Here is a 9,243-nt window from a genome sequence, read left to right on the forward strand (position 1 = left end):
TAACCTCAGAGCCTGGGCTGCAGGCCCCTGACCACAAGTCTGGCCCTCAGGAATCACATTGGCCTGTATCCATTGTTCCAGAAGCAGGAAGCGGAACCCTTCCAGAAAAGAAGAGAATTGTCAAGTCAGCCAGTGTTTATCCTTCTCCTGGGACCTCACAGAGATCCAGATTTAAGCCTCGCCACCTCCCCGAGATCTTGCCCAGAGATGGCACTTCCCCACCACCCCTGATCCTGTGGCCCCGAGGACAGGCCCTGCTGGGAGAACTTGGCCTAGGGCCCCTTCTCCTGGCTGCCTGTGCCTGGATACTCTGCCTCCCTTTATGTTTCTGCTGAGAGTCTGAGAGGCAGGCCATCTCACGGCCACCTCCCTTGCCACGATTCCAGATGAATCTAACAGCCCACCTCTCCCACTCGCTTCGTCTGTCAGGACCCTCCTTACCCATAGATTGGCCCTGGCCCTTGGCCTTGGGGCTGAGCTGTGATGCGCTGAAAAGAAATCAGGCTGTGGATGAGCAGAAATAGCAAATGAGATGTGAAGCAGAGAGCCAGGGCTGCTTCCTCCGGGCACTGGTGCCACTGCCATCCTCGTCAGCATCACCCAGACAGGATGTGACAAGCCCAGGGCCCCGGGAAGCAGCCTGATGTCTTTACATGAGTGAGGTGGACAGCGAGGGCCTGGTCTCCAGGAGGAGGCGCCAGCGCTTGCTTAAGTGAACCTGGGCCTGAAACCTCCTTCGAGCAAGACTGTGCCCAGGCCTGGCCTGGCAACTCCCACTCACCTTCAGGGCCCCTGGATCCCACAAGGAGGGTCAGCCACCTCCTTTATGATTCCATACCTCTGATCTTTAGCATTTATCACTGCCTTTATGTCTTTGTCAAATACGTGTATGGTGTTCACTTTTACTGCATGCAAGTTGCTGTTCTAAGTGCTTTACCTGTGGCCTCAACACAACCTGTGAGACAGAAACTGTTAATGTAATTCCCATTTTGCAGGGAAGGAAACTGAGGCACAGAGAGATTAAGTCACTTGCCAGTGTCTCTGAGCTGGCAGGGCTGGATTCAGATTGCAGAGCCTCCCTGTTCTTAACCGCTGTGGTATGCTATCTCTATTCTTGTCTGTTCCCCCTGGACTGGAAGCTTTGTGAGTTTGAGTTGTGCCCGAGTTTTCACCTTTACATCCATAGTACAGGTTTCCCCCGCTATGCGAAAGTAGAGCGTTCCTACAAATCTGTGAGATTCTGGGTGTGGTTCCGGGGAAGGAACTTGGCGGTGCCACGCTTGCTGCCGGTGGTGCGGTGCTGCCTCTGTCCGGGCTTGCTGCAAAACAAACAAACAAACAAAAACAGCTCATCACCATTTTCACTTTTTTCCCTAAAAGCGAAAAATCCTCTTCGGATTTCTTTCAGTTAATGAAAGCAGGGGCTAACGTAGGGCTTTATAAAAGTCACGTGGTGTAAAGCTAACTTTTGAAAAGCAGGGATACCTGTAATTGGCATCGTGCTCAGATCTTCGACAAAGGTTTGCCACTGAAATGATAAATGAAGGCCAAGTCACCTATATATTGCAAGAGTCAGGGTGGGAACTTAATGTGTACACCCACCTCTGTTCTTGGAGTTTAGACATTTCACCAAGTGTGTGTCATTTTTTCATTATTCTTACTCAGCAGTCCAAAGCATTCAGCTCAGAGATATTTTCTCCTCTAATTTTTTCCTATTATTTCAACTCCTACATTCAGCGTTTCCTCCAACATCTGTTAGATGTTGAAAACCCTAACTTCCACATCTTGTAACTGTTTGTTCATATTTTTCATCTTTTTGCCCTTCTGCACTATATTCTGGGAAATTCCCTTAGCTCAAACCTCCGGGTCACTGCATCCACTTCCCTGTTCAACTTGTTCACTGATGAATTCAGAATTAGTCAGTCATATTTGCAATTTCCAAGATGCTGAGTATGTTTCCTTTTCAGAGCAGCCTGTTTTTAAAAAACAGATGTCCTCTCACTCCAAAAATATCAACTATAGTTACTTTAATTTTTTTCTTCTGCTTACTTTATTCCCTCACTCACCTCCTGAGTGGGTTCTTCTGTTTGCTGACCTGGTGCCTCTCTTTCAGTGCACTTGAATTCCTTAGCGTTGGTGTATCTCGGTTGTCTATTCATATTTGTAGATGAAGGGGGTCTGGACAAAATCATTGGTTGCTGGAAATCCTTCCTCAAGCCAAGCGGGACTCCCTGCCAGCTAGCCGTGAGTGAAATCTCCGATTGCAAGAGCCCTGGCCATGGTCGCTGTGAGGTGGGGGCCAGCAGTCCAGGCCTGTGGCCAAGTGGAGTCAGCAGATGTGAATTTCTTAGCAAAGGGCTCCGTTCTGATGTGGGGCCCTCACTGTGCTGGGGTACTGCCCTTGCTTTCTGGGTCTAGCACCCCGTTTCAGAGCCCCCTTTACCTGTACTTGAGCCTTTGGCCCTGGGGGAACACTGGAGTCGGTGGCTAAGGGGATGGGGGCTGACATGACTGATGCCCCGTCTGTTAATTACCCACATGCCCTTGGTCTGCTCCTTCCCTCCCCCACAGCCTCCCACCTGGCGCTATTCCACTCCTGCAAAAGTCCCTCCTTTTCCTCCTGTGTGGGGTGCTGGGTCTTTTGGGGTGGTGGGTCTTTCTGGGGGGTTTCCTTGTCTGTCTGCCCCATGATCTTTATATTTTCAGTGTGTTCCTATCCTCCTTTGCCTATTCTCAGCTCTCTGAATCCACTTGGACTTGGGGAGGGAAGATAAAGGAGTACTCTGCCAGTCACCTTGAACCCTACACCCACCTTCATCCCCGGGGAACCAGATACAAGGATCAGGAGACCCGTGTGACCCTTGCATCCCCTGGGTGATGTCACCCGGCAAGTTCCTTAATGGCAGGCTCCGTGGCCGGGGAGGTTGTGACTGAGTGAGGTCCCTCTGTAGCTGGGTTGAAACCAGCGCAAAGGAAAGTTTGAGCTCTGCCTGCTGCCAAGGGCAGAATGGGAGAAGGGGTGGGGAATGCAAGTCCCCAGGTGTCTGTCTCTTTGGCTCTCTGTGCAAAGAGCACATTCTAGCCCGGCGCTGGCAGGGGCAGCACGTTGCATCGTCTTCACGTGCCGCCCAGTCTCCTGCGCCATTGCCCGATGAGGCAGAGAATAAAAGTTGACGGGGCGGCACTCTGCAAGCGTACTTCCTGACAACACTTTTTCCTTCATGCAGCAAACACCCAGCAGGCACCTCCAGTGCACAAGCAGGCTGGGGAGTTTAAGGATGAGGCAAGATTCTCATTCCCAAGGAGCTTATGCTTTGATGAGGAGGCAATGGTGTAAATAACAAAGCCTCTCTTAGAGATTCCCTTCAAGGTGGTGGAAGTGTTGGACCCATCGGGGCTTCGGGGGCCCCTTTCAAGGCAGAAGATGTGCATGTGGGGAGGGCTGCAGATTCTCAGTTAATAGGTTTAAATGTTAATCCAGCATGTGACCAAGACAGACTCAGTCTGCGGGGATTGGAGGGCAGGATGCTGCCCCGTTCCCGAAAAGAGACGCTTCACAATCCTGACGCCCTGTGCCTGCCATCAAGACCTTCAGAAGGGTTGTGCCTGATCATACTTATCTGGGCAGAAGTTGTAAGTCATCCTGTGGGTGGTTTGTGTTGTTACCTCTTTGATGTTTATGGAAACTACACTCACCATCCTCAGCCCAGGCCTGGTATGGGGCCTGGCAAAAGCCTCTTGCTGCTTTCCCTCTTTTTAGCCCCTTTTTGTCTAAATCCATCTCCACACTGGCCAAGAAGATCTCTTAAAACTGTGAACGTAATTGATGCTCCCTTGCTCAAAGCTTCTCGTCACCCTTGGGGGTGGGGCCAGCAGATAGGCTCTGTGCTCAGGGCCCCCACCTACTCCAGTCCTGTTACCTTCTACCCCTACATGTTCTCCTGGGGCCCAGACTCTCTCTTCCTACCTCTCCTCCCCCAGCCTCAGGACCTTTGCACGTGCCATTCTCCTTCCTTAAATACCCACCCTGCCTCCCCTCCCTATCTCAGATCTTTGCCCTCTCTCAGTTCCTCCTGAGCCCCCATTCTCCACACATACACACACACACACACAACACACACACACACACACACACACAGTTAATGTCTTCTGCTTTGTCCCGCTGTGTGTGGTGTCAGGTCCCACTGACACTGCGTGACCAGACTGTGTCATGATGACTTTACTTCTGTCTCCCCACTGGATGTACCTCCCTGCTGACTCACCTTGGGGCCCAGAGCCCAGTGTGGAGCCTGACATCTGGTAGGTGTTTAATATGTATTTGTGGAGCTAAAGCAATGATGGATTCTCTCACAGCCTTTGGGATCTGAGTCTTGGTAGGTGGAGGGAAAGTGCTTGAAAACAACTTGAAGAACAAAGTGGAATAAATAAATGTGTGTGTATTTCCTGGGGCTTCAGGAACCAAGTACCACAAACCAGGTGGTTAACAGCAGTAGACATGTATTCTCTCATAGCTCTGGAGGCCAGAAGCCCAAAATCAGGGGGTCTGCAGAGCCACGCCCTCCACAGGCTCTAGGGGACCGTCTCTCCGTGTGTCTTCCTTTCTGGGGCTCCAGGCCCTCCTGGGCTTATGGCTGCATCATTCCGATCTCTGCCTCTGTCTTCCCGAGACCTGCCTCTCTTCTCCCTGTGCATCTCTTAGAAGGTCACTTGTCATTGGATTTAGGACCCTGGGTAACCCAGGATGTTGGATGTTCTCATCTTTAGATCCTTAACTTCATCACATCTGCAAAGACCCTTTTGCCAAATAAGGTCACATTCACAGGTCTGGAGCGTAGGATGGGCACATCATTTAGGGCCACCATCCAGCCCATTATGATGCACAGTGAGACGAATCTCAGCCCCGCTGGAACAAATGCAGGAGTGAGTCTGGTAACAGCCGGGAGTGGGTCAGTCCAGGCAGGAAGCGCTCAGGTGACCCATAACTGCACGGTCATTCTCCAGTGGCCCCCAGCAGTGTGGAGGGAACAGAGTGGGGACACCTGGATTCTGGATCCCGCTCCATCACCCCTCCACCCAGGGCCAGCTCTGCACATCTCTGAACCTTTTCTCCTCTGTGGCAAGAGAGACATCTCAGGCTCCTTCTGTCTCTGTCTCCGTCCTGGGGTCCCTTCTATCTATATATATTGGCAAATGCACAGAGGGGGACCCACAGCAGCAGGAATTGGGAGTGGGGCTCTGGGTCGGATGCCTGGGTTTTGCTCACCACCCCGTGACATTCCTGTGAGGCCTGAGGGAATTGAGCCGTCTCTGTTCATTGGTCCCCCACCTCCGCAGTTATCTGGAGCGTGACCGAGGGATCAGCCCGGTGCCCACACACTGTCCCAGGGGCCCTGTTAACCACTGTCACACCTCACAAAAGAGGGTTGGGACCCCCTGCTTGAGGTTGGGTTCCTCCAAAGGTCTATGTGTAGACGTTTATCTGGAGGTGATCTCAGGAGGGGAAGTGAGACAGGAAAGAAAAGGAGGAGGGTATCAAGCTGGCCACTATTGTGGCACTGGGGCCCCGGGGGCTGGGGGTGGACCCACTGGCTTCAGCAGGACAGCCATGGGCTGGAGGCTGCTCTGGGGGATGTTATGCCTCTGAAGCTTCTGAATTTCTCCACATGGCCAGAGAAAGCCCTCTGGTACCTGCAGCAGATGCCATCAGAAGCTATCAGAAAAGAAGGCTGTGGACCCCTTCCCCACAAAACCCAAGGAAATCAACAGAAGGCAAAGAGCAAGGGGCTGAGGGAAAATTCAGCCCTGGGCCACCTGCTTTGACAAGGCTGAGGGTTACAGGACAATTGCAGCAGTTTCCAGACACGATGGTCCTTGCATCCAGTCGAAGGACAAGTGGGGACGCAGTGACGAGCGTCCGCTGGAGAGGAAACAACCTCTGACCACGGGCACTTGGCAGCCCGGGCCCAGCTGAGGAAATGAGGCTCAAACGTGGGGCCGTCAGGACAAATCCTCCCTCCTGGGAACTGCCGGCTCAGCCCACACCCTCCTCCTCCGTCTCTCCTCCCTGGTCCCAGAGCCTCTTCTTTCCTAGCCTTCCTGTCGATCAAGGACCAGGCGGGCTAAACCATCACAGGTTCAGACCTGCAGAGGGTGGAAGAAAAGCCCCTCCAATGTGTAAACTGAGGCAGGGCGTGGGACAGGGCGGCCAGAGCATTTTCAGTGAAGTGACTAGCGCATCGATACCAAAATCTGACAAGGATTGTAGGAAGGGAGGGAGGGAGGAGACCACAGCCAAGTCCCACATATGCAAATTCATGGAAAACTAACTAAAACATGAATGAGCAGAATGTAGCAGCGCATTGAAGGAATAATACACCTTGTCTAAGCAGGTCCACTCCTAGAATGAAAGGGTAGTTCAGCACTCTTTGGAAAACTCCTTCATATAATTCAGGAAATTTATTAATATAATTCATCCTATTCATCAATTTAACAAGAAAAGTCAGACGTCAGCCCCACAGATGCTGCTAAGGCATGTGACAAACTAGCCGCCCTTGTTGATTTACAGAGGCAAACCGTGAAAGGCTTCCTGTGTCGCCATGCAGTGGAGGAGGCCTTTCTGATTATGGTGCAAAAATCCAAAAGTCAAAGAAGAAAAGATTACCAAAAAAAAAAAAAAACCCCAAAACTCTACATGCTACAAGATCAATAACAACAGCATGGTGAAAGTCACCGGAAAAAATATTCACAGCTTTTATCACAGGCAAAGAGCCAACTCCCTAACATAGAAGGAGCTTGTACAAATTGGTCAGGGAGCCACAGACCGCAGCCAAAAAATAGACTAAGGCTATGAGGAAACAGTTCATAGGAAAGAAATACTAATACATCTTAAATATTTTAAAATACATCTAAATAATACATCTTAAATACTAATACATCTCAAACTCACTCATAAGAAAAGAAACACAAAATAAAGCTACATTGAGATGCTATTCGTCACCTATGATGTTGGCAAAACCCTACAAGTGTAGTCATAGCGCAGTGTATTAAGGAGCAGGGGGCAATGTGAATGAGTATGTCCCTGGGGAGCGCAACGGGGCTGCTTCTCAAGGCCACCAGCTCATTGACACTTCAATTCCACCATCCCACTTCAGGAATTTTATCCTACAGATACAGTAGCACACATTCAAAAGCATATATGTGCAATGTTATTCATTTCAACATTTTTTGAAACATGAAAATATTCATTGCCATCTAACTGTCCATCAATAGGAAGCCAGTTAGGTAAATTATGGAAATCCACACAGTGGAATAGAATACTATGCAACTGTAAAAATGAAGGACCATGCTAATGGATGCACAAGGTATAATATTAGGGGGAAATAAACCCAGAGAGCAAAATTACCTTCTGCATAAAAGGGAGCAAAATAAGAATGCACATTTGCTTGTTTATGTTTTTAGGAAGAAAATCTGAAAGGATGCACAAGAAATTAAAAGCGGTCACCTGGGAATGGAGGTGACAAGTGAGAGCTCAGTGGAGGCGGCGGGAAGAGGGGATAGGAGAAGGAAGCTTTTCGTTGTAAACCTTTTTCACATTTTCTGTTTTGAACCATGTGAATTCACCACCTATTCAACAAATTAAGGGGGGAGGCTACAGAACAAGTGGTAGAGCGCATGCTTAGCATGTATGAGGTCCTGGGTTCAATCCCCAGTACCTCCTCTAAAAGTAAAGAAATAAACCTAATTGCCTCCCCCACCAAAAAAAAAAAAAAGAAGAAGAAAGAAAGAATCTAAAAAAAAATTTAAACCTTAATGCACATATTTGAAGATGCTCTAAGATTTTTCTGGAAGAATACACATGGTTGGTGGCAGGTGCCTCCAGGCAAGTGGGGGGGGGGGGCAGAGGACCTTTGCATGTCAATTTGTGTACTTCTGGGCCATTGAGTTGTTTGCCACGTGTGCATACAACGTCTCAATTAAAGACAACTAGTTATTAATGTTGATGTGTTTCTGAAATACATAGAAAAAAAAACATTTTTGTGGGTTCCTTGGGGGTGTGGAACTGTGGGAGTCATGCTGTAGGGAAGGACAAGGTGGAGTTAAGAGTTCCTGTCACCTGCCCTCCTCCCAAAGAGGCACATGGGTGAACTGAGGAGCCTTTACAAAGATGCTCTTTTATAGCGTGTAAGACCTGGGAGATCTCAGCTGCTGCTGGGCAGTGGCTTGAAGAGGAATTCCAATGGTAACAAAGAAGTGACTCAAGCTTGCAGTGTTATTTGGGGAAAAATCTCCCAAGTGCTGCCCTCAAGGAGGAAGTAAGGAACTCCGGAGGTGAGAGCTGGTTTTCTTCCTATTGTCCCTCGTCCCCCGGGTGGTGAGGCTTGTTCTCTAGACAGGAAGATAATTGGACATTTATGAGAACATTTTACTGTCTGACTTTCTGTTTTATCATCAACCTCTTTGAATGGGTGGGTTGCAAAAGCATTGAAACTGGACTGAGGACCTAAGGCCCTGCCCTGTCCTGCCCTGAGCCCAGGAAAGACCCTCACCTTCTCCTGACCTCAGGTTCTTCCAGCTGTGCAGGGAGGGGCCAAATCCAGTGAGCCCAGCTGGATCTGAAATGCTGTGACTTCAACTGGAAAAGAAAAAAAAGGAAGGAAAAGGGTTCAAGCATGGTGCCGGTGATGTTGACGGTGGCTAAGATCCTTCATCAGGGCCACTCGTCATCTCATTTAATGTCACTACTTTAAGTGGAAGGCCTCCACCTTAGAGATTCAGAGAAGGGACCTTGGAGTTCAGAGAAGGGACGTGAACTGCCTAAGGTCATTTGGCAGCCAAATTTGGCCTTGGCTTTAATCAGTGGAGCCCTTGGCTAGAAAAGTCAACCCCAATGGCCATTCTGATTCCATAAGAACCAGAGGTTCACTTTACAGGAATTAATTTAATGAGATGCTCTGGAGGGCTTGGTGGCTATAATCTGAGGCTGCCTGCATCCCACCCCAATGCCCCTGTCTTCCCACCTCTGCTTGGGAACTCTTGGGGGATGGGCACCCAGGCAAGGATGAGCGCCATGCTGAAAATACTGCAGTCCTGGGTGTGACCACCAGGTGGCGGAGCATCTGCACCCAGCCCTGCCCCCCAGCAGCCCCAGAAAAACAGAAAATACAAATTAAAAATTCCTTGGCCTGGAAGCGGAGTCAGTTGGAGATTCCGGGAGCCTTCTGGCAAATCCAGGTTTGACCTTCT

At 49.7% G+C, this 9,243-nt stretch overlaps 1 long non-coding RNA gene across 1 annotated transcript; it reads right to left on the bottom strand.

Annotated features, from left to right (window-relative positions):
• Positions 1-6,441: 6,441 nt before the first annotated feature.
• Positions 6,442-9,237, bottom strand: LOC106729996. Its single transcript, XR_004323419.1, has 2 exons — positions 8,547-9,237; positions 6,442-8,385 (listed from the first exon to the last, which is right to left on the bottom strand). It is a non-coding gene; the product is annotated as an uncharacterized LOC106729996 (long non-coding RNA).
• Between the last annotated feature and the right edge of the window lie 6 nt (positions 9,238-9,243).

This window comes from Camelus ferus, chromosome 10 (genome assembly GCF_009834535.1).
Source record: "Camelus ferus isolate YT-003-E chromosome 10, BCGSAC_Cfer_1.0, whole genome shotgun sequence".
NCBI classification, from domain to species: domain Eukaryota; kingdom Metazoa; phylum Chordata; class Mammalia; order Artiodactyla; family Camelidae; genus Camelus; species Camelus ferus.